Below are 22,616 nucleotides of genomic sequence, written 5' to 3'. Positions count from 1 at the left end.
AAAAAAAAAAAAAAAAGAATTTAACCTTGCCTAAAAAGAGGTCTGGTCTCCGTCCACGGTTTCTGGGAGGTGCTCTCTAAGCCCTTGGAATATCTTGCCTGATAGGAGAGTCTTTGTTTGCCGGGGGCTGTGGTTACACTGGGTGTCCAAAGGCATGATTGATGGAGGTGGGCTCTGGGTCATGCCCAGAGAGACGGCAGCCTGCAGGCTGAGCTCCAAAGTGAGCAATCAATCAGCCTCTAGAGGAGCTCCAGTGCCTTCGTCTCCTGGGGTTGCCACAACAAAGCACCATCAACCGGGTGGCTGGAACAACAGACACTCATTGTCTTATAGATCTGGAGGCCAGAAGTTCCAGATCCAGGTGTCGGCAGGGTTGGTTCTCAGGAGGCTGCAAGGGAGCCTGTTCCAAGCCTCTTCCCTGGCTTCTCGTGGTTGTTGACAATCTGGCGTTCCTAGGCTTGTAGAAGCCTCGCCCCATCTCTGCCTCTTGCCTTCACATTGTATTCTCCCTGTGTCTTGTCTCCGTCCAGATTCCCGCCCCCAACCTCCAGCTTTTTTTTTGAGACAGATCCCTGCTCTGTCACCCAGGCTGCAGTGCAGTGGTATGATCGCAGCTCACTGCAACCTCTGCTTCTCGGGTTCAAACAATTCTCCTGCCTCAGCCTCCCAAGTAGTTAGCATGCGCCACCACGCCCAGCTAATTTTTGTATTTTTTTGTAGAGCCAGGGTCTCACCATGTTGACCAGGCTGGTCTTCAGGTGATTCGCCCACCTCGGCCTCCCAAAGTGCTGGGATCACAGGCATGAGCCACTGCACCCAGTGCAGATTTCCCTTTGATAAGGAACACCTGTCATATTGGACTAGCTCACACTACTAAAATGACCTCATCTTAACTCATGACACCTGCAAAGACACTACTCCCAAGACGGCCACATTCTGAGGCCCTGGGGTGAGGAGGTTGACTTATGAATTTTGGGGAGACGCAGTTCAATCCATAATGCCCTGTAAGAACTCTGGACACGGAGGCCAGGGGCTTCCCTCCTGGCGATGCTCCGTGCTGTCACGCACCACTGTCAGGAGGAGTTGGCACTGTCCATGGCTCCACAGGGAGGGGACAGTGGGAGCCTGTGCCTGGAGCTCTTGTGGGATCTGCCCTGTGAGCGTCTTCCCTTTGGTCTTAACCTAGGTCCCTTCCCTGGAATGAGCCATAACCGGGAATCAGAGCCTCCAGTGACTTCTGTGGGTCCTTTCAGCAACCGAACAAACATGAGGGTGGCTTGGGGAACCCCCAAACTTGCAGCTACTGGCAGAGGGTGGGTGGTCATGTGTGCCCCCCGCCCCGACTTGTTAGTCTAACTCTTTGCACCCTTCTTGTTTTCATGGACAAGCGCGGGGTGGTAGTGGCGAAATCAGCTGAGTCCCTGGGCTGGGGAGAGACTGCCACCGTTCCTGGCACACGCAGCTGGTGTGAGGTGACCCACAATGAGCCCCCTTTGACCTGTGCACAGCCACTCACTTCCCTCCCCTCATTCTCAACCCAGTGACCAGCATCCACCCCTCACCCAGGCACTGCCCCGTCACCTCCCCACCTTCTGAACCCCAACCCTGTTTCCTCCTTTGGAAGACTTTATTTATTTATTTATTTATTTTATTTTTGAGATGGAGTCTTGCTCTGTTGCCCAGCCTGGAATGCAGTGGCGTGATCTCGGCTCACTGCAACCTCCGCCTCCTGGCTTCAAGTGATTCTTCTGCCTCAGCTTCCCGAGTAGCTGGGACTACAGGTGCCTGCCACCACATCCAGCTAATTTTTTTTTTTTTTTTTTTGAGATGGAGTCTCGCTCGTTGCCCAGGCTGGAGTGCAGTGCTGCGATCTCAGCTCACTGCAAGCTCTGCCTCCTGGGTTCACACCATTCTCCTGCCTCAGCCTCCCAAGTAGCTGGGACTACAGGCACTCGCCACCACACCCGGCTAAGTTTTTGTATTTTTAGTAGAGACAGGGTTTCACCGTGTTAGCCAGGATGGTCTCGATCTCCTGACTTTGTGATCCGCCCACCTCAGCCTCCCAAAGTGTTGGGATTATAGGCGCGAGCCACCACGCCCAGTCTTGGAAGTCTCTTGGCCCCTGACTGGGTAGTTTTGAGGGAAGAGGTCACCTCAGCCCGACAGAACTCTAAGCCCCTCAGCAGCACCCACATAGCCCCTCCGAAGCAGGTCTAACGCAGTGGGGTTTGAACCTTCTTTAAAGAAGAGAACGTTTCTCCTGCAGTCTTGCACAGAAGCCCAGAGTGTGAAACAAATCAAAGGAAGTCACTTGGAGAGAGGCACCCCTATCCCAACAACCACAAACAAAGGGATGTGTTGCCAACCGCCCAGACAGGCTACGGGGGTGGTAGGCGTGGGCTCCTTCAGGCTCCATTGCCACCGTGCTCGGTGTCACCAGCCCCATCTCACAGATGTGGAAACTGGGGACCTAAGAGAGTAATATCCGCACACAACTGAACAGCTAGTGGGAGGCAGAGCCAGGATCCATCCCCAAACTGGAATCGGGCTGACCCCAAGAGTTGGTGCTTCCCGTAGCCATGATCCCATGTAACAGCTGGCAAACTTTCTGCAAGGGGCCAGGCAGGAAATATTTGATCTCTGTGAGCCACACAAACTACACATATGACTTTGCCACAGCAGCCTGAAAGCAGCCGTAGACAACACGGAAATGAACGAGCATGACTCTGTCTCAATAAAACTTGATTTCTAAAAGCAGGTGTCAGGCGGGATTGGGTCTCGGGGCTGTGGTTGCCAATCCCTGCTCTATAACATCCAGGACTGACTGCGGAGGGGAGCTGGGATCTAGGACACACCCGATGTTGTAACTGGCAATAACGGAACCTCAAAAGCTTGAGGCTTGTTCATGCCAAAAACAAAAGCCACAGCCAGAACCCCGGCTGCAGGTGGGCAGGGCAGCCCCCTCTTGAAGGGCTGCGTGTGAGGAAATGAATGAATTCAAGAAAGTACTTTGCCTAGCCAGCTGCCCCGTAAGTGTTCTCTATTATCATCCATAAAGAGCTCCTCGTGGAGGCCCCTGACAAAAGGAATCGCTGATGATCATATCTGCAACAAGAGGGAGCCTCCCTGCTCAGTCTCCAAACCCCTTCCTCGGTGAATACTCCAAGATTCTAAAATAAAACACCCCACGTTTGCATTTTAACATGGTCTGGAGCTTGAGGGCAAAACCCACACATATAATCTGGAAGGATCAGGTTCTCAGTGAGCCCTGGACAGGCAGAAGTCTCGGAGGAGAGGGGGTTGGAGGGAGAGGAGGAAAGGAAGAGAAGAGGGAGGAGAGAACGGAGGGAAGGAGGAGAGGGGAGGAGGGAGAAGAGGGAGGGAGGAGGAAGAGGGGGAAGAAGAGGGAGGGAGGAGGAAGAGGGGGAAGAAGAGGGAGGGAGGAGGAAGAGGGGGAAGAAGAGGGAGGGAGGAGGAAGAGGAGGAAGGGAGGGAAGGAGGAGAGGGGAGGAGGGAGAAGAGGGAGGGAGGAGGAAGAGGAGGAAGGGAAGGAATAGAGGAGGAAAGAAGGAGAGGGGAGGAAGGAGGAGGGAGGGAGGGAGGAGGGGAGAAGGAAGAGAGAGGGAAGGAGGATAGAGGGAGGGAAGGGGAGAGGGAAGGAGGGAGAAGAGGGAGGAGGAAAGACAGGGCAGGAAGGGGAAGAGAGGAGGAAGAGGGAGGAGACAGGGAAGAGGAAGGAGGAGGAGGAAGGCGAGACGGAGGAGGAAGGGAGGGAGAGGGGAGGGCAGGCAGGGAGGAGGGAGGGACCCCAGCCCCTCTCACATCCCCAGGGGCTGCCCAGCCTCAGCAGCAGAGGTGGCCAAACAGGAGGGAAAGCTCTCAGGAGGATGAAGCCAATGCTGGGGATTAAAAACCAAATGCCAGCCCTGCCCCAGACAAGGAGCTCATTTGTGCTAAGGCCAGAATTGTTATTTGTTAATTATGTGCCTGCCTCAGGCTATTAAAAGCCTATTTCCTGAGCCTGGGATTCCAGAAGGAAGGGAGCAGATCCCAGGGACCCAGGCCCATCCCAAGGCTTCAAGGGGATAGAGCCTGTGCGGGAAGCCCTTCCCCCTTCAGGGGAGGCAGCCCAGCCTCGTGCTCCGGGTCACCAGGCCCTGACCCCTGCTCTGTGGCCATGTCCTCTGCAGTGGGGGCAGAGCTACACAGACCAGACCATAGAACCCAGGCCCCGGAGCCGGCCTTCCACATGGGTTACACAGGCGGGTGCTGGCGTGGTGAGGTCAGACAGGCTTTGAGACCCGGCTCTGCGCCCTCCTGGCTCAGGACAGTGGTTCCCATCACGGCTGCCCATTGAGATCACCTGGGAAGTTCACAGCACCAATTAGGGCCTCACCCTAGACAGGCTGATTCATGGCTCCATGAGGAGCACCAGGATTTTGAAAAGCTCCCAGGTGACTCTAACAGCCAGGGATGGGAACCCCTGAGCTAGGGCCACTGTGGGAACAGGTGGCTTTACTCTTGGATCCTCAGTTTCCCTGGCTGTAAAACTGTTATGGCACTAGCCTTGCAGGAAGTGCCAGGTGTGGGGCATGGGGCTGCCAGGGAAGAAATGGCCCTTGGGCAGCCAACTGGCCAGGGCCTGGGGGGTCCTGAGCTGGGGGTGCTGTGCTGCCTCTCCGCTGAGACCATCATTTCCTAAGCGTCCGAAGCTGGCTCTGGGCCGAGCCTGCCATTTGCACCCCTGCTATCAACCCTCACACCATCCCTCAGGGAGAACACTAGGATCAGGCCCATGCTACAAAGGAGAACACGGCGCTTTGGAGAAGGGAGGTAACGTGCTGGGAATACACAGAGCCTGGGGAGCAGAGCTGGGGCTTGACGAGGCTCCAGGCCCCACTGCCCTCACTGCTGCTGGGATCAGCAGCCCTGATCCCTCAAACGCTGAGTCAGGCAAGCCCGTGCCCGAGACGCCACATCCAGGCTCTGTGCAGGATGCCCAGGTCCTTGGGGTCAGGGCACCACTCCCTGTGCCAGCTCTTGGTGAACTCCCGGCCGCCCAGAGGTCACCGCAGACACGCGCTGGAGACAGGAGCAAGTGCTGGCATCACGGCTCACGTGCGACCTCTACTGGTTCTTTTTCGTTTCAATTAATTAATTGATTTTTTGAGACAGGGTCTCTGTGGCTCAGGTTCACTGCAGCCTTGACTTCCCTGACTCAAGCGATTCTCCCATCTTGGCCTCCCAAAGTGCTGGGTGAAACTACAGGCACTCTCCACCACACCTGGCTAAATTTTAAACTTTGCTCTGTCGCCCGGACTGGAGTGCAGTGGCCGGATCTCAGCTCACTACAAGCTCCGCCTCCCGGGTTCACGCCATTCTCCTGCCTCAGCCTCCCGAGTAGCTGGGACTACAGGCGCCCGCCACCTCGCCCGGCTAGTTTTGTATTTTAGTAGAGATGGGGTTTCACCGTGTTAGCCAGGATGGTCTCGATCTCCTGACCTCGTGATCCGCCCGTCTCGGCCTCCCAAAGTGCTGGGATTACAGGCTTGAGCCACCGCGCCCGGCCAGTTTAAAACTTTTTTATAGAGATAGGGCCTCTATCTCTATAACGATATGTTGGTCTTGAACTCCTAGGCTCAAACGATCCACCTGCCTTGGCCTCCCAAGTCCTGGGATTACAGGTATGAGCCACCCCACGTGGTCTGATTCTTTTAAAAACAGTTCAGGCTTGTACCCCAGGCGTTCCGCTTGGAGGCCCTGAACGGGACCACGCCCTCTTCCCCAAAGCGCCATCACACACACACAGGGCTGCAGCCTGTCCGACCCACAATGTGATGGAAAGCCAGAAGGCCCACCTGGGCTATGGGCCACCTGGGCAGTGGCTCCGCCTCTTTGGGCCTCTGCTTCCTCACCTGCAGAACTGGAGTAAATAACAGTGCCCAGGTCTGGGTGGGCAGGCATGAGAGGTTAAGGACCACACTTGAGTCCTCACTCCAGCCAAGGCGGTGCGATGATTCTATATGCGTTGTGTGGATGAGAAAACCCCAGTGCTGGCCTTGCTGTGCACACTCAGTAAACACAAGCTGTCATTCAGATCACGAGTTGATACTAAGCTTAGATTCACATCACGTGATTTGAACCACAGATGTAATTGTCCTCAGTCAGGGCACTTGTTCATTGATTCCACCAACATTCAGCACCTACTGGGTGCCAACGGCTACTGTTACAGCCCCCTGAGTGTGGGTCGGGGGCCTTGTTGTCCCCTTGCGGTCACACAGCTGGAGTGGGTGCTACACAAAATATTCCTGGTTCCAACCTGACTCTCGGGGCACAATTTTCCCTTATTCTGTGGGAATGGCCAGGGGCTTGGGAAGGAGGAAATCCACCATCTGACTCTCACTTCCATTTCCTGCTGTGATGTTGCCTCTTGGCCTGGGCTTTCTCACCTGGACGGCCAGCTTATGTCACCCTCCTTTGCAGCACAGGTGTAATGCCCCAGCTCTGAGCCTGGGCCAGGGAGGTGGCCAGTCAACAGGCATTTATTGTGCACCTGCTGTGTGCTCTGCATGGCCCCAGGTGCTGCAGACAATGCTGAGGAAAGGATGGCCTCTACAGAGGTTTATCTGTGCCTTCCCCTCTACACCTCCTGTCCAGGCTCCAGTAGCAGGAATGGGGTCCCCAAGATTTCCGGGTCAGCTGGAGGAAAAGGAGGAGGGTCCCCGGTGATTCAAGCCATCGCTGGGAGGGGCCCACGATGCTGAGCCTTGAGAACAGTGCTTGAGGGAGGCTGGACTGTGTGAGTGCCTCCAGGCACTCGTCACTTGATCCTCCCAGTGAGGCAGACCCCAGCTTCCATACGGGCACACTGAGGCACAGAGAAGTCAGGGCCCTTGCAGGAGCCATGCAGGGTTTCGTGCACAGCCTGTGCTCTGGGGGCTGGAAGCACAAAGGTATTTCCAAGATCCTGGGTCAATGCAAGTGGGGACCAGGCGCAGATGATAAGCCCGCTCACAGCGGGGAGAAGCAGGGTTTAGGGGAGACCAGGAGCTGGAAAAGGCTTCTCACAAGGGGTCAATCAGAAAGCGGCAGGAGAGATCCCCAAGGCACCCACGGCACACACAAAGGCCCTGAGGCAGGAACATAGGGGCCACAGGAGCCACAGGGGCCACAGGGGCTGACACTAACCCCTCAGAGATAACCAGGTCTCTGGATTTAGTGCAGGTCTTTCAAAAGTAAACTGATAAATTCCTCCAAGGGTTCCAGATGCATTTAATCTTTTCTTTTTTTTTTTTTTAATTCCAATTACAGGGAAAGCTTTGTGTTATTATGGATGAGACTGGGGCAGCTCTTGGTGGTTTTACCTTTTTGAGGCATCCCGGGCCCAATAGAGACAGCAGTGGATGTTTTAAATCTCTTTTTAATTAAGGAAAAAGCCCTAGCTTGCGTCAGGGATGAGCTGCTGGAGAGAGACAACCTGAGAGGAGCTAGAGACAGGAGCTTCGACACACCAAGGTGGGGGAAGGAGCCCAGCTGCCTGGCTCTGCCAAGCCAAACCACATTCCTGCCCTGGGCACTGACTGCACTTCCTCCCTCCTGGGCAGCCCTCCCAGTTCCCGTGGTCTGTTCCTGCTCATCCTAGTGCTGGGTGCTCTGGGAAGGCTGTGGAGGGTGTGGGTACAGTGTGGTGAGCCCAGATTCCAAAGGCCAGGTCCAGGGTCAGGCACAGCGATTCATGCCTGTAATTCCAGCACTTTGGAAGGACAAGGACAAAGGATTGCTTGAGCCCAGCAATCCTGCCTCAAGACCGGCCTGGACAACATAGCAAGACCCCATCTCTAAAAAAATTTTTTAAATCAGCTGGGCGAGGTGATGTGCACCTGTAGTCCCAGCTACCTGGGAGGCTGAGAAGGGAGGACTGCTTGAGCCCAGGAGTTCAAGGTTACAGTGAGCTGCCATCACGCCATGGCACCCCAGCCTGGACAAGAGAGATCCTGTCTCAAAAGAAAAAAAACCACCACCAAAAAAAAGTGGTGGAGGGTGGTGCTGGGCGTGGCGGCTCATGCTTGTAATCCCAGCACTTTGGGAGGCTGAGGCAGGTGGATCACTTGAGGGCAGGGGTTCGAGACCAGCCTGATCAACATGGTGAAAACCCATCTCTACTAAAAATACAAAAAAAAATTAGCCAGGCGTGGTGGTGGGCACCTGTAATCCCAGCTACTTAGGAGGCTGAGGCAGGAGAATAGCTTGAACCTGGGAGGCGGAGGTTACAGTGAGCCTAGATTGTGCCACTGCACTCCAGCCTGGACAATAAGAGCAAAACTCTGTTTCCAAACAAAAGAAAAAAATGAAGTCCAGGTCCAGCCCTGGTCCCACCACATCCTGGCAGTGTCCCCTCCTCCAGCCCTCAATCTACTCATCCCTAAAATGGAAACAAAAGCAGGACGACCATGAGAAGAAGAAGAAAAAAAAGCCACGTACTTGGCACTTGGCACCCTGCCTGGCCATGGAAATGCTCGTGTGTGGCCCAGGGTCCCCTGGCCTTGGCACTGCTGACACTTGGGTCATTCTCTGAGGTGGGGTTGTCCTCTGTGTCATGTGACGTTTACCAGTGTCCCTGGCCTCTAGATCCTGCAGCACCCCCAGCTTCTATGACTAAAAATACTTCCAGACATTGCCAACTGTCCCTGGAGGGCAGGGTCACCAGGTAAAATGCAGGCCATCCATCACATCTGAATCTCAGGCTAACAAATAGCTTTTTAGCAGAGGCATGTCCCATGTAATATTTGGGACATGCTTCTACTTGACAGTATTTCTTATCTGAAATTCAAATATAACTGGGTATCCTGTTTTTATGGTTTTTTTTTCATCCTCAATCTGGCAACTCTGCATGGGCCTGTCGGGGGAGCAGGCCAGTCACCCAGGATCTGGAACCACAGGGGTCACTGACATTCACTGCAACAATGACCGGGCATTTCAGGGCTGGCGCTGCATGCCTGGCATGGAGCTGCTGGCTTCCTCTGTCCCCATGTGGCCCCAGTGCCTGGGGCTACACGGAGGAGCTCCAGGATGGCCCAAGCCAGAGGAACCCAAGCCTCCAGTCTGCCCTTGACCTGCTGTGTGGTCGGAACAAGTTTCTTACCCTGTCTCCTACTGTAAAGGGAGTTCTCAGCGCTAACAGTTGCTACACACAGTCAGCCCTCTTGTTGGAATAGAGATTCTAACCTTTTCTTTCTTTTTTTTTTTTTTAAGAGGTGGTGGTCTTCCTATGTTGCCCAGGTGGAACACAAATTGCTGGGCTCACACAATCTTGCTGCCTTGGCCTCCTAACTCCTGGGCTCAGGAAGTAAGGAGGGCCTGGGCCCCCTAAGTAAGCTGGGATTATAGGTGTGAGCCACTGTGCCCAGCTCTGACTGTAACTTTTGCCCTAGATAATAACCTGTATCCTGCAGGGCTGTCATAAGGATGCAGGTACTAAGTGTAAGGTATTGAATGGCAAGCATTTAGTGGGGCCATATTATTAGTACTATTATGACTGCTATGGAAGCAGTAATATAAGCAGGCTGATTCCAGTTAGTACCAGAGAAAGGTGGTGAACGTTCCTACTTGAGCAAACTGGGGGTCTCCCAGGGGAACCTGGGCACTGTGGGCAGCTGAAGCTGGGAGAGGCTGCAGCCAGAGAGCAGAGCAGACCGAAGGCTGAGCTGGACTTGCAGCTCCAGGTAGGAGCAGCATTCAGGGGCTGAAGTGGCACCAAGCACTGTCACTCCCAGCTCAAGTCCAGCCACTCCGCAAGGCGAGCTCTCCGGGGAGTACTGGCTCCCCCTGAGTGGGCCCAGGGCCCCAGGACTGCCTTGCTCTGCTTGCTCCCTCATCAGGGACCAGGACTTTCCTGGACTCCGACAGCAACAACATGCTTTGGGACCCGGCCTTTGTTGCCCAGGCAACCTCAGCGAATCTTACAGAGGGGCTCACCACTGCCGGGAAAGACCCGGCCCAGGGCCCCAGGAGCTGCTGGTCCCAGTGCTGAGAAGAGACAGGTACAGTGACAGGCCCCTCAACATGTTTTATGAAGGCCTATGTGCACCGGGCGCCATGATGCCAGTGTCTCTACAGGACTTGACTTCCTGAAATGATCTAAATAGCCCTTGATGTTAACCTGCCCAACTCATCCTGGAAGAAACGGAGGCAAAAAGAGGTAGAGTTACTTGCCCAAGATCACACAGCTAAGGGCACACAGCCCATCCTACCAGAGGCGGTGTCCCACCTGTAAATGATGAAGTTCTTTTTGGTGACAAATGACATTCGAGAGTGACAGCCAGGAAATGGCACCTCACTTACAGCATCTTCTGCAGTCCTTGTGTTAGCGCTGGGAGAGGCAGGTCAGCCCTCACTTCACAGAAACTGAGGCCTGGAGAAGTTCAGGCATGGACCGAGGGTCCCTCAGGGGTGGGGGAGCTGAGAACACAGCCTCCATCTACCGGCTGGAGGCACACCCCTCCCTTCTCGGCGGCCAGTGCATTGAGCCATCAGAGGAGGGTCTCAGAGGACCTTCAGGTGTGGTTTGGGCGGGTATGAGTTCCTTGCTCAACAAAAGAGACACGTGGAGCTCATATGCAAGTCAAGATCTGTGATGTCAGGAGCCCGGTTGCCCTTGCAGGGAGCTTGAGGGGCTTCTGGGCAGCTGACATGTTTGTCGGTCAGTGTGAAATGCATGGAGCAGCTGACTTAGGACCTGCGTCTTTTTCCTGTATGTATGTTACACTTCGGTCAGAAGTTAGGCCAGGTGGGGTGGGGTGGCTCACGCCTGTAATCCCAGCACTTTGGGAGGCTGAGGTGAGTAGATCACCTGAGGTCAGGAGTTGAAGACCAGCCTGGCCAACATGACGAAACCCTGTCTCTACTAAAAACACAAAAAATTAGCCAGGTGTGGTGGTGCGTGCCTGTAATCCCAGCTATTCAGGAGGCTGAGGCAGAAGAATCGCTTGAACCCGGGAGGTGGAGGCTGCAGGGAGCTGAGATTGCACCACTGTACTCCAACCTGGGCGATAGAGCAAGACTCTGTCTCAAAAAAAAAAAAAAAAAAGTGCAGTGGCACATGCCTATAATCCCAGCACTTTGGGAGGTCGAGGCAGGAGGACCACTTGAGGCCAGGTATTTGAAGCCAGCCTGGGCAACAAGCAAGATCCCATCTGTACTTAAAAAAAGTTTCCTGTTAAAAAGAGGAAGCATGAATTTCTCCTGAGTTATGATTTTCACCCAACAGACTGGCAAAAATGGGAAGGCTGTTAACACTATGGCCACGGTCATCTCCCATAGGGTGAGTGGGATAATGGGGGTGATGGGAATGATGGCATTGACGAGGATAATGGGGATGACAGGGATGACGAGGATGACGGAGATGATGGGGATGACGAGATAATGGGGATGACGGGGCAGTCACTCCAGCCAGCGGGAGGATCAGTCCAGGGAGGGTCTCCACACGGTGGCTAAGGCTGAGAGCACATTCATTCTACAAACATTCGTTATGTGGTCTGTGTGTGCCAAGTCTTGGGCCAGGTATCAGGGCTAGAGGGATGAAGAAGGCAGTGTGGTTCCTAACCTCACGGTGCCAGGAGTGTGAGGAGGAGGAGAAAGTCCTTGGGAACTATCACCTGAATACTAACGCTGAGTACTGGGGTAGAGACCAGCTGGGCTGACCTACCCAGGCACGGCTGGAAATGGCGCTTTGTCTCCCACCTGCTGCGTCACTGGCTTGGCCTCCCTCCTTTCTGAGGACATCAGGTGCCGGAGGTTTAGCTTAAGCATGGGTGACTGATGGGGGAGACCGGCTAAGTCCCTGCTGTGAGCCAGGAGGGCTGCCCGCTCTGTCCTGGGCAGGGGGCGGGGCGAGATCAGACGCCATCTGCTCCCTTGTTTAAAACAAGCTTTGATGATCCACCCCACTGCCCTGAGCCGAAGGGAGGCTGGAGGGGGGTGTCTCTCAGAAGCTCCTGCCTCCTGGGCAGAGGTCTGTTCAGAAGGTTCCAGAAAGAGCCCTGGAATCGAGCCTGCACACCTGGGTTCCCAGCCAGGCTGACTTGCTCCTTGTTACCTTGGGCAGCCAGTCCCCACCGCAGCCCCATCTGCAAGGCAAGGGCATTGGTTGTCAGCCTGGGCCGCCCAGGAGAATCACCTAGGAGGCCTCCTAGAGCACCAGTGCCTGGGACCCATCTACACCAATCTCATCCCAGCCTCTGGGGAATGGGCTGGGGCTGCATCAATTTGGAAGCCTTCCAGGAGATTCTGATGTATGGTGGAGGTTTAGACTCCTGGGCTAGAACGATTCTAGTGCTTTGTATTTCTTCTTTTTTGAGACAGGGTCTTGCTCTGTTGCCCAGGCTGGAGTGCAGTGGTGCAATTTTGGCTCACTGCAACCTCCATCTCCTGGGCTCAAGCAATCCTCACACCTCAGCCTCCTGAGTAGCTGGCACTACAAGAGCATGCTACCACGCCCAACTAATGTTTCTGTTCTTTGTAGAGATGGGGTTTCCCTATGTTGCCCAGACTGGTCTCAACTCCTGACCTCAAGCAATCTGCCCGCCTTGGCTTTCTGAAGTGCTGGCCTATATTACTGCTTCTGGCCTGTATTACTCTTAAGTTCTCAATCCACACCTCAGCTTCTACCACCTGCTGGCCCCAGAGACCTCAGCTCCTCCAGCTCAGCCTGGTCTCCATACCTGCCTTCTCGCTGCTCACCAGCTCAGTGCGCTTGGTCCTGCCTCAGGGCCTTTGCATTTGCTGTTCCTTCTGCCTGGAACACTGTTCCCTGCATCCACATGGCTCACTCCAGTGTCGGCACCACAGAGAACCCCTCATCCCACCTCATCCCCTCGACTGCACCCCCTTGCTCAACTCCCTTCACAGCGCTCACTACGAAATCCAGCCTGCTGGGTGTGCATTTGTTCACGCACACTTTCCGTCTCTCTTACATGGACAGGAGCTCTGTGCTGCTCACTGCTGCATCCTGAGTACTTGCTGCACCTGGCATGCAGCAAGTACTCAATATATGTTTGTGAGAAGTTGCCCGGGACACACCCTCGTCTGGGCTCTGTCCCACAGTGGAAGGGAACCAGCACCATGGAACAGCGACTGTGTGTTGGCTCCTGTTTGCGGCTTGGGTGTGGAGGTCGGCAGAGTAGACAAAGACTCCTGGAACATGGCGGTAGCAGCGGCAGGCAGCGGGTGAGGACCTCCCCCAGGATCCCCGCAGGCAGGAGCCTGAGCCCATTTTACAGACAGGGACAGGAAAGCTCAGGGAAGTGGGGTGCTTGACCTTGGCTATTTTCTAACTCCTGGTTCAGCGGGGACTGGATTCTACCATGTGACCTCCCTTCAACTGTATGAAATTTCCAATTCGCTCTGAACACTGCTCAAATGTATTAGTGGAATGAATGCTTTTCTTACCCTCCCATTTCACAGAGCTCCTGTCCCCAGGGGTGGAAACTCCACATTCCCTGCCTGGCTTCAGCTGGCCATTCCCATCTTCTCTGGCGCTGTGGTCCCTCCAGTTCCTCCACCATGCACGCCAGGCTCCTGCTTGCTTCCCAGTCCATGCCCATGAGTTTCTGCTACCAAGAACAGCCGTCCCTTCCCCGCTCTGTACCAGGCCAGCTCTTTAGGCTGGGGTGCTTCCTGGGTGATGCCACCCCTAGCAACCCTGGGTAGGCAGGCGCTAGCTTCCATCCAGCACTGAGTTAGCATTACGGTCATTCCTCACCTCTGTACATTCCAGTGGCCGGGACCACACCGCCTTGTTCATCCCTGTAGCCCTGGGACCTGGGCCAGCACCCAGTGCAGGGACACAATAAAGGTTTGTGGGAGGAACAGTCTCTCATGCAATTCTGGCCTGCAAGCTGTCCGCCAGCAGAGCCAGGCATTCACATTGTCACGGGGCCATATGGAGGGATTCTGGGTTTTGGGTTGAACCAGGGGCTAGACGCAAGTCTCTGAAGGCAAATCAGGAAAATGGGCGCCATGACAGCCAACCACCAACCACTCCCAGGCTCAGCCCCCCGAGCGAGGGAGTCAGAGCCATGCCTGGCAGCCAGGGGGCTGCACAAAAACGAGAAGTGTCTGAGAAACTGTCACAGCCAAGAGCCTAAGGAGGTGTGACAACTAAATGCCATGTGGGATCCTGTGACAGAAAAAATGTATGCGGGAAATTGGAATCATGTGGACATTAGTTAATAATAACGGATCTAGCCGGGCGCAGTGGCTCATGCCTGTAATCCCAGCACTTTGGCAGGTTGAGGCAGGAGGATAGCTTGAGCCCAGGAGTTCAAGACCAACCTGGGCAACATGGTAAAACCCCCATCTCTACTAAAAATGCAAGAAAAGTAGCCGGGTGTGGTGGCGCTTGCCTGTAGTCCCAGCTACTTGGGAGGCTGAGGTGGGAGAATTGCTTGAGCCCAGGAGATGGAGGTTGCAGTGAGCTGAGGTTGTGCCACTGCACTCTAGCTTGGGCAACAGAGCCAGGCCCTATTTCAAAAAAACAAAAAGTGTGGATATTAGTTAATAAGAATGGATCTGGCCAGGTGCGGTGGCTCATGCCTATAATCCTAGCACTTTGGAAGGTCAAGGCTTGAAGTTAAGAGTTTAAGCAAGACCCCTTCTCTACAAAAAAAAAAAAAAAAAAAAAAAAATTAGCTGGGCATAGCGTTGTACACCTATAGTCCCAGCTGCTTGGGAGGCTGAGGCAGGAGAATTACTTGAGCCCCAGAGATCAAGGCTGCAGTGAGCTGTGACTGTGCCACTGTACTCCAGCCTGAGCAACAGAGAGTGAGATCCTGTCTCAAAAATATAAATAAATAGGTATACAAATAAATAAAATAGTAATAAAGAACAATGGATTTGTATTGATTGGTTTGCTGTAATGAGTGGACCGTGTGAGCATAAGATGTTAATAACAGCGGAAACTAGTGTGGGGTATGTGGGAACTGTCTGTACTATCTTTTTAATTTTTCTGTAAATTAAAACTGTCCTACAAAATCAAGTCTATTTAAAAAAACCAATGACAAACTACCAACCCAGGAGAAAGCCTTCATCTCTCCCACCAAGCCCCAGGCAGCCCTAAGGGACCTTCCCCAGGACAGTTGCTGGGGCCAGTCTGGTTCCCAGGAGCCGGTATCCATGGTGATGCTGGAGTTAACCCAGGCTGGAGCTGACGTCCCCCCGCAGAACCTCAAAGACCACAGGGGTCCTCCCAGGTAGCCCTGACATCTCAGCCAGCTACTCTAGCGGGAAAGCCCATGCCTGCAGTTTAACTCTTCTTGCGGAGGCCCCCACACACCTGCAACTACCTCCATAGCAGGAATGTGTAAAGGCTCCTTGGGTACCATCTTTAGTGCCTATCTCAGAAAACTCTCGACACCTGACCCAGGAGAGCTTCCCAGCTGCCGCTCCATCTTACAGACACAGAAACTGAGGCCTGGGCACGGGAAGTGACTTGCACAAAGTTGCAGTCAGTCAGAGGCTGACCCAGAACATGAACTTGGATCTCTGACTCCAGAGCCATTTTGCCAGTGGTCCTCAAAAGTACACAGCCACTGGAATTCCCCCAGAGGACGTGTTGAAAACCCTGAGTTCCTGACTCAGTTGATCCAGTGGGTCCTGAGAATCTGATGGTCTGACTGGTTCCCAAGTGATGCCTATGCAGAAGGTCCCGGACCCCACTGAGAACCACGCAGCAGGACCACGTCATTTCCTTGGTTGTGCTGCCCTGCTGGAGCCTGGTGAAGGAGCACTTAGGAACCAAGGAGACGACTCCCTCGTTCCCCTTCTGTCTGTAGAGCCAACCTCTCCTAACTGGCCATGTGGCCTTGAGCCAGTGAGAGATCCCCTGTGCCTTAGTCTCCCCATCTGTAGAGTTCAGCTGTGATGAGGGTGGCTGTGCCCAGCTCCTGTTGATGCTGGCATGTGCCAGTCTTTATAGGGTGAGGCACGAGGGAGATGTTCTTTGGCCTGTGGGACACTCCCATTGGTCACAGTCGCCACGGCAAGGCCCTTGAGCAGAGGGACTCTGCTTAAGGGGTGCCGCTGCAGCCCCTCTCCTTTGGACTCGGAAACAAAGGGGTGTTGGCACAGCTGTGTTCCTCCTATGCCACCCTCTCGATATCTACCACCCTTGGGCGGAGTCTTTGTTGCCAGACAGGAGAAGCACATTCCTGCCCCCCACAGGGGAAGCTCAGAGGTGAAATGACTTGATGGGGACTGAATCGAGTCCCCCAAATTCACATCAACCCAGAACCTCAGAATGTGACCTTATTTGGAAATGAGGTCTTTGCAGATGTAATTAGTTGAGGATCTCGTGATGAGCTCATCCTGGATTTGGGGGCGGAGGGGCTCTAAATCCAATGCCTGGTGTCTTTACAAGAGGAGGAGAGGGAGGTTGAATGCAGGGCAACATGAAGAGAGGAAGGCCACGTGAAGACGGAGGCAGAGACTGGATCCAGGATGCCTGAAGCTACCAGAAGCTGGAAGAGGCAGAAAGGTTCCTCACTTGGGGCTGAGGAGGGAGGGTGGCCCTGCCAGGGCCGATTTCAGAACCATGAGAGAATAAAAATTGCTGTTTTAAACCCCCAGTGTGTGGTCATTTGTCACAGCAGCCACCGGACAGTCCCACACGGTAGAGACGGAAGCCAGCCCAGCAGTGGGCGGACCCCATCCCAGCCAGCCACGTTGGGTGCCATCGACACAAAGCCAGCCCAATAGGGAAGGGGCCTGTGTCTTCCTGGGCAGTTACACAGCCTCAGAGCCCATGGGGGAGCTGAGGAAGGAGGAGGTGGCGAGGGCTGGGGCTGTGGCTGGTCAGAGTCGGTGAGATGAAGCCCGCAGGGAAGAATGTCATACCCACTGTGACCCTCACACTCTGCTGAGTGGGTTCAGCCCACGCCTCCCGTAACCACGCCTCCCGTAACCACGCCTCCCGTAACCACGCCTCCCGTAACCACGCCTCCCGTAACCATGCCTCACACTCTACTGAGTGGGCTCAGCCCACGCCCCCATAACCACACCTCCTGTAACCATGCCTCCCATAACCACGCCTCTTAAGGGAATAAGAACAGGTCTCGGAGCCGCCTCCCTAGAGGAGCCCATGTCTCATTTCTAGTTGGTGTGACCGTAGCTGGTCACTTCCTCTCCTTGGGCCTCAGTTTCCCTATATGTAATGTAAGACTTTGCAAGACGACTGCCAAGGTGCCTCCTGGCTCAGAAAGCCTACTTTGGTTCTAGAGGGAGAGATTCCCAGACTGGAGGGGAAGAGAAAGGAGGGCAGCAAACTAAATCCCCCAGACCAGGCAAGTGAGCCCCACATCAGCCAACTGAACCCCAGACCAGCCACTGAACCCCACATCAGTCAATCAAACCCCAGATCACACAACTAAACCCCAGATCACACAACTAAACCCCAGACCAGCCAACTAAACCCCAGACCAGCCAACTAAACCCCAAGACCAGCCAAGTAAAGCCCCAGCCCAGCCAAATAACCCCAGACCAGCCAACTGAACCCCAGACCAGCCAAGTAACCCCAGACCAGCCAAGTAACCCCAGTCCAGCCAACTGGACCCCCAGATTAGCCAATTAACCCCCACACAAGACAGGTAAACCCTATTAGACCAGCCAATCAACCCCCCAAGACCAGCCAAGTAAAGCCCCCAGCCCAGCCGAGTAACTCCCAGACCAGACAACTTAAACCCCTTAGATCAGCCAACTAACCTCCCCATACGAGACAATCCCCCCCAGACCAGACAACTAAACCTCCAGACCAGACAACGAAATCCCCCAAACCATAAAACTAACTCCCCTAGACAACTGAACGCCCCCCCATCCCTACCCCAATCAGCTGACTGAACCTCCCAGACCAGTGAACTGGACCCCACTCATTGAAATGATGTCTGGAATACACTGAATTAAATAAAACATATTAAAAGTAATTATACCCGTTTCTTTTTACCTTATTCATGGGACTGCTAGAAACGTTAAAATCTATTTCTACTGGATGGTGTGGCTCTAGATAGTATGCCCTTGGGCAGAGTCCTGTCTTTACGATTCTTCAAGTCCTCTCCAGAACCCAGCGCTCAGTAAAACCTGTGGGCTGGATGCAGGATGCCTCAGTTTACCCCAGAGGAAGCTGAGGCCTAGAGAGACAAGGTCACTTGCCCCAAGGCAGGAGCCACTGTGTAATCTGCGGGGCTCAGTGGAAAATGAACGTGTGAGGCCCATTGTTCAATACGCATTAAGAGCATTAAACTGAGCATGGGGCCTGTGCAGCTGCAGAGGTCACATGCCCGTGAAACTGGCCCTGCTCCAAGGCCAAACCGTTGGTAAGGGGCAGAGCTGGGATTTGAACCCAGGGAGGCCTGGAGCTGAGGGCACGGTACAGGAGGGTCACCTGGAAACTGGGTGGGTCTGAGTCCCTGGCCAGGCTGCAGGGCTAGAGCAGAGGCAGAGGGCCAGGGTCCTGGCGGGTCCCTCCTCCTGGTGCCCTGGGCAGCATGCAGTGTTGAGGCCCCAGGGAGTGAGCGTAATTGTATCCAGGGCTGAACGGTGCCCGCTCCAAAAGACACACCTAACCGGAACCTATGAGTGGGAATCTAACATTGTTGAAAACAGGGTCTTTGTGATGTCTTTTTTTTTTTTTTTGAGACAGGGTCTGGCTCTGTCACCCAGGCTGGAGTGCAGTATGATCATGTGATCATGGTTCACTGCAGCCTTGACTTCCTGGGCTCAATGGATCCTCCCACCTCAGCCTCCCAAGTGGCTGGGACTACAGGTGTGCACGCCATCATTCCCAGATAATTTTTGTATTTTTTGTAGGGATGGGGTTTTGTGATGTTGCCCAGACTGGTCTTGAACTCCTGGGCTCAAGAGATCCTCCTGCCTCAGCTTCCCAAAGTGTTGGGATTACAGGCATGTACCACCGTGCAGCCCTGCAGATATAATTGAGTTAAGGATCTTGGGATGAGATTATCCTGGAATAGGGTGGGCCCTAAAGCAAATGACAGTTGTCCTTAAAAGAGAAGGGAAGACAGAAGAGGAAAGCCATGTGCCTCGAGGCAGAGGCTGGAGCTAAGCGGCCACAAACCAAAGGATGGCTGGTGCCACCAGGAACTTGGCAGGAAGGAGCCTCCCTAGATCTTCCAGAAGAAACGAGGCCCTGCTCACACCTGGGTGTCACATCTCTGGCCTCCAGAACTGAGAGAGAATAAATTCCTGTTTTAAGCCACCTAGTTTGGGGTAATCTCTTACAGCAGCCTTAGGACAGTAAGATCCCATGTTACAGAGTTCCTGGCTACTTCAAATGTTGAGTTAAAATGTTTCTCTCCGGGCCGAGCGTGGTGGCTCACGCCTGTAATCCCAGCACTTTGGGAGGCCGAGGCAGGCGGATCACATAAAGTCAGGAGTTGGAGACCAGCCTGGCCAACATGGTGAAACCCCGTTTCTACTAAAATACAAAATGAGCTGGGCGTGGTGGCAGGCATCTGTAATCCCAGCTACTCAGGAGGCTGAGGCAGGAGAATTGCTTGAACCCGGGAGGAGGCGGGGTTGCAGTGAGTTGAGATTGCACCATTGCACTCCAGCCTGGTGACACAGTGAGACTGTCTCAAAANAGGGAAGACAGAAGAGGAAAGCCATGTGCCTCGAGGCAGAGGCTGGAGCTAAGCGGCCACAAACCAAAGGATGGCTGGTGCCACCAGGAACTTGGCAGGAAGGAGCCTCCCTAGATCTTCCAGAAGAAACGAGGCCCTGCTCACACCTGGGTGTCACATCTCTGGCCTCCAGAACTGAGAGAGAATAAATTCCTGTTTTAAGCCACCTAGTTTGGGGTAATCTCTTACAGCAGCCTTAGGACAGTAAGATCCCATGTTACAGAGTTCCTGGCTACTTCAAATGTTGAGTTAAAATGTTTCTCTCCGGGCCGAGCGTGGTGGCTCACGCCTGTAATCCCAGCACTTTGGGAGGCCGAGGCAGGCGGATCACATAAAGTCAGGAGTTGGAGACCAGCCTGGCCAACATGGTGAAACCCCGTTTCTACTAAAAATACAAAAATGAGCTGGGCGTGGTGGCAGGCATCTGTAATCCCAGCTACTCAGGAGGCTGAGGCAGGAGAATTGCTTGAACCCGGGAGGAGGCGGGGGTTGCAGTGAGTTGAGATTGCACCATTGCACTCCAGCCTGGTGACACAGTGAGACTGTCTCAAAAAAAAAAAAAAAAAAAAAAAGAGTTCTGGCCCCCCTACTCCCCATTCCCTGAGTCACCACCATGCTTGTGCGGGCCTCATCACCTTCAGAGACCCAGGCTGGGCAGGTGGGGTGGGCAGGGGCCGGCAGAACCAAAGCCAGCCATGAAAAATAGATGGACAAGCCTAACTTGGGGCAGGTGCCATTCCAGCACTTAGCAGCTCTAGGGCCGACAGGAAGGTGGTCCTTTTAAAAGCTCCCAGCTCCGGGAGCCCTGAGCTGGCTGCCTGTGCTTTCACTCATGAGGGGCCGGGGGTGGGTGGAGTCAGAGTGCATTTCCCAGGCACTGTCAGGATCTGCAGAGTCTTGGTCTACCTTCCTGATCAAGCCTCAGCCTTGGGCTGGAAGAAAAGTGGTCCCAGAGACACCTCCAGGGGGCCCGGTTTCTTTGTCAAAGATGTCCTGACACAATCACCAAAAGGTCGAAACAACCCAGTGTCCATCATTGAAGCAGATAAAGAAAATGTGGTCTGTCCACATCGTGGAGTAGTATTCAGCCGTGAAAACGAATGAAGCAGTGACGCGCGCCTCCATGTGGATGAGCCTAGAAAACGCCACGCTGAGCGACGGAGGCCAGACACAAAATGACAAATGCTGGATGATTCCACTGACACGAGGTCCTTAGAGCAGATTCCTAGAGACGGGAAGTAGAATGGTAGCTGCCAAGGGCTGGGGGAGGGAATGGGGAGTTAGTGTTTAATGGGGACAGAGTTTCAGTTGGAGATGATGAAACCTTCATTCTGAAGATGGGTGGCGTGATGGTTGCACAACATTGTGAACGTGCTTAATGCCACTAACTTGTACACTTCATGGTTAAAACGGTAAGTTTTATGTGATACATATTATTTTTTAGAGAAAAGTGTCCTCAATGCCTACTTTGTGCCAGGAACTGGGAAACTCATGTCAAAGGGAAGAAAAGTCCTCAAGTTTCAAGGGTTCAGGCTTGACCCTCTCAACCACTGTCTGCCGCTGGATCAACCTCAGCCACGCACAGATACTCATTCGACAAACATCTCCCTGCTCCTCTATGGGGTCAGGCTGCACTCTCAGAGGAAGCCAGGCCCTGGAGGGGACGTGGGCTGTTTGTGTCTGTCTGGCATCCCATCCCGCTTAGCAAAGGACACCCCGATTTTCACCATGGGAACCAATCTCTCTGCAAGCAGTCTTGGAGGAGCTGTCAATCAAGATGCACCTCCCTCCACGCCAAGGGGGCGGGCCTAAGGCCTAAGCTGGGCCAATCAGATGCTCTCCTGGAGCGGATTCCTCCCAGCCTGGGAAACTAAAAGGTGGTCCATTCATCCCGGCTCCCAGCAGGGACCTTTTCATTCCTCCTTACTTCACTCTTCCTGTGGGCTCCCCTCAGCTTTCCAGTAAATTCCTTGTTAACCAGTATCCGCTTCTGTAGCTTGCATCCAAAAGCCCTAAGCCTGCCTAAACCCAAAGGATGGGCTATAGAGCCTGGTGAATTTGACGAAGGAAATAATACAATTAATTAAGAGCAGCCACCGCCAGGGTGCGCCAGGCCCTGCTCTGGTGCCCCTGGTGACCTGAGACCGGTCCGCCATGATCCCCATTTTACTGATAAGGAAACTGAGGCTCTTGATCTAGGTCTTACAGAGGCATTGGTGAGGCCACAACTCACACAATGCAGGCTGACTGCAGGTCTGGCTCAGCTCCTGACCACCTCTCCAGGTGTGTAGGTGACCTCTGCCTGGAAGGGGCTGCTGGGGTCAGGCAGGTGGCCCTGGGGCAGGCTAGGAGCCCGGCCCTCAAACTGCTGGCCATGGGACACCTGGAGCCAGAGTCGGTCTCAGGCAGCGGGGCCGCAAGTCAGAGCAGGCGGGCATGCTGGGTCTGGACCGGGGGCTGCCCACGTGACTCCCAGATTTTTGGCTGGGGAGACCAAAGCAACTGTCACCAAGGTAAAGAAGAGGCGGCAGCAATGGACTTGGGATGGGAGGTCTCCTGACGCATTGGTCTGCCCCAGGGTCATCCACACACAGGACAGAAGTCTGGGCCACCTTCGCCAACACCCACAACACCCTTCAGTGGTTTTGTGTCCTTCTAGAACTTTCTCCTGCTGGCCTTCTCTCCCAGCACCTGGACGCTGGACCTCCTGTCTGGGTGATAACAGGCCCCGGGTGTGTCCTCGGGAAAAAAAACAGCCCAGCGTGTGCCTGGCTCCTTCGCAAAGGTCCTCCTCCCTCACTCTCCACAGCCTGGGATTAGGCCCCCTGAGGGGGAAACTGAGGCCGCAGGGCACTGCCACCTTCCCAGTCACTCACTGCTAGTGAAATGGAAGGCCTTGGGGGGGGGTGCTCAGAGTCATGACAAGCA

At 54.3% G+C, this 22,616-nt stretch overlaps 1 protein-coding gene across 1 annotated transcript in view; it reads right to left on the bottom strand.

Moving 5' to 3' along the window:
* The window catches only part of CLMB (calcimembrin), a 44,454-nt gene that overhangs the window by 6,687 nt on the left and 15,151 nt on the right, over nt 1-22,616 (bottom strand). The gene's annotated exons all lie outside the window — the stretch shown is intronic.

This window comes from Rhinopithecus bieti, unplaced genomic scaffold, assembly GCF_001698545.2.
Source record: "Rhinopithecus bieti isolate Rb0 unplaced genomic scaffold, ASM169854v2 scaffold_1618, whole genome shotgun sequence".
Lineage (NCBI taxonomy): Eukaryota > Metazoa > Chordata > Mammalia > Primates > Cercopithecidae > Rhinopithecus > Rhinopithecus bieti.
The sequence above is the reverse complement of the archived record's forward strand: the minus strand, read 5'-3'. Positions and strand labels throughout refer to the sequence as shown.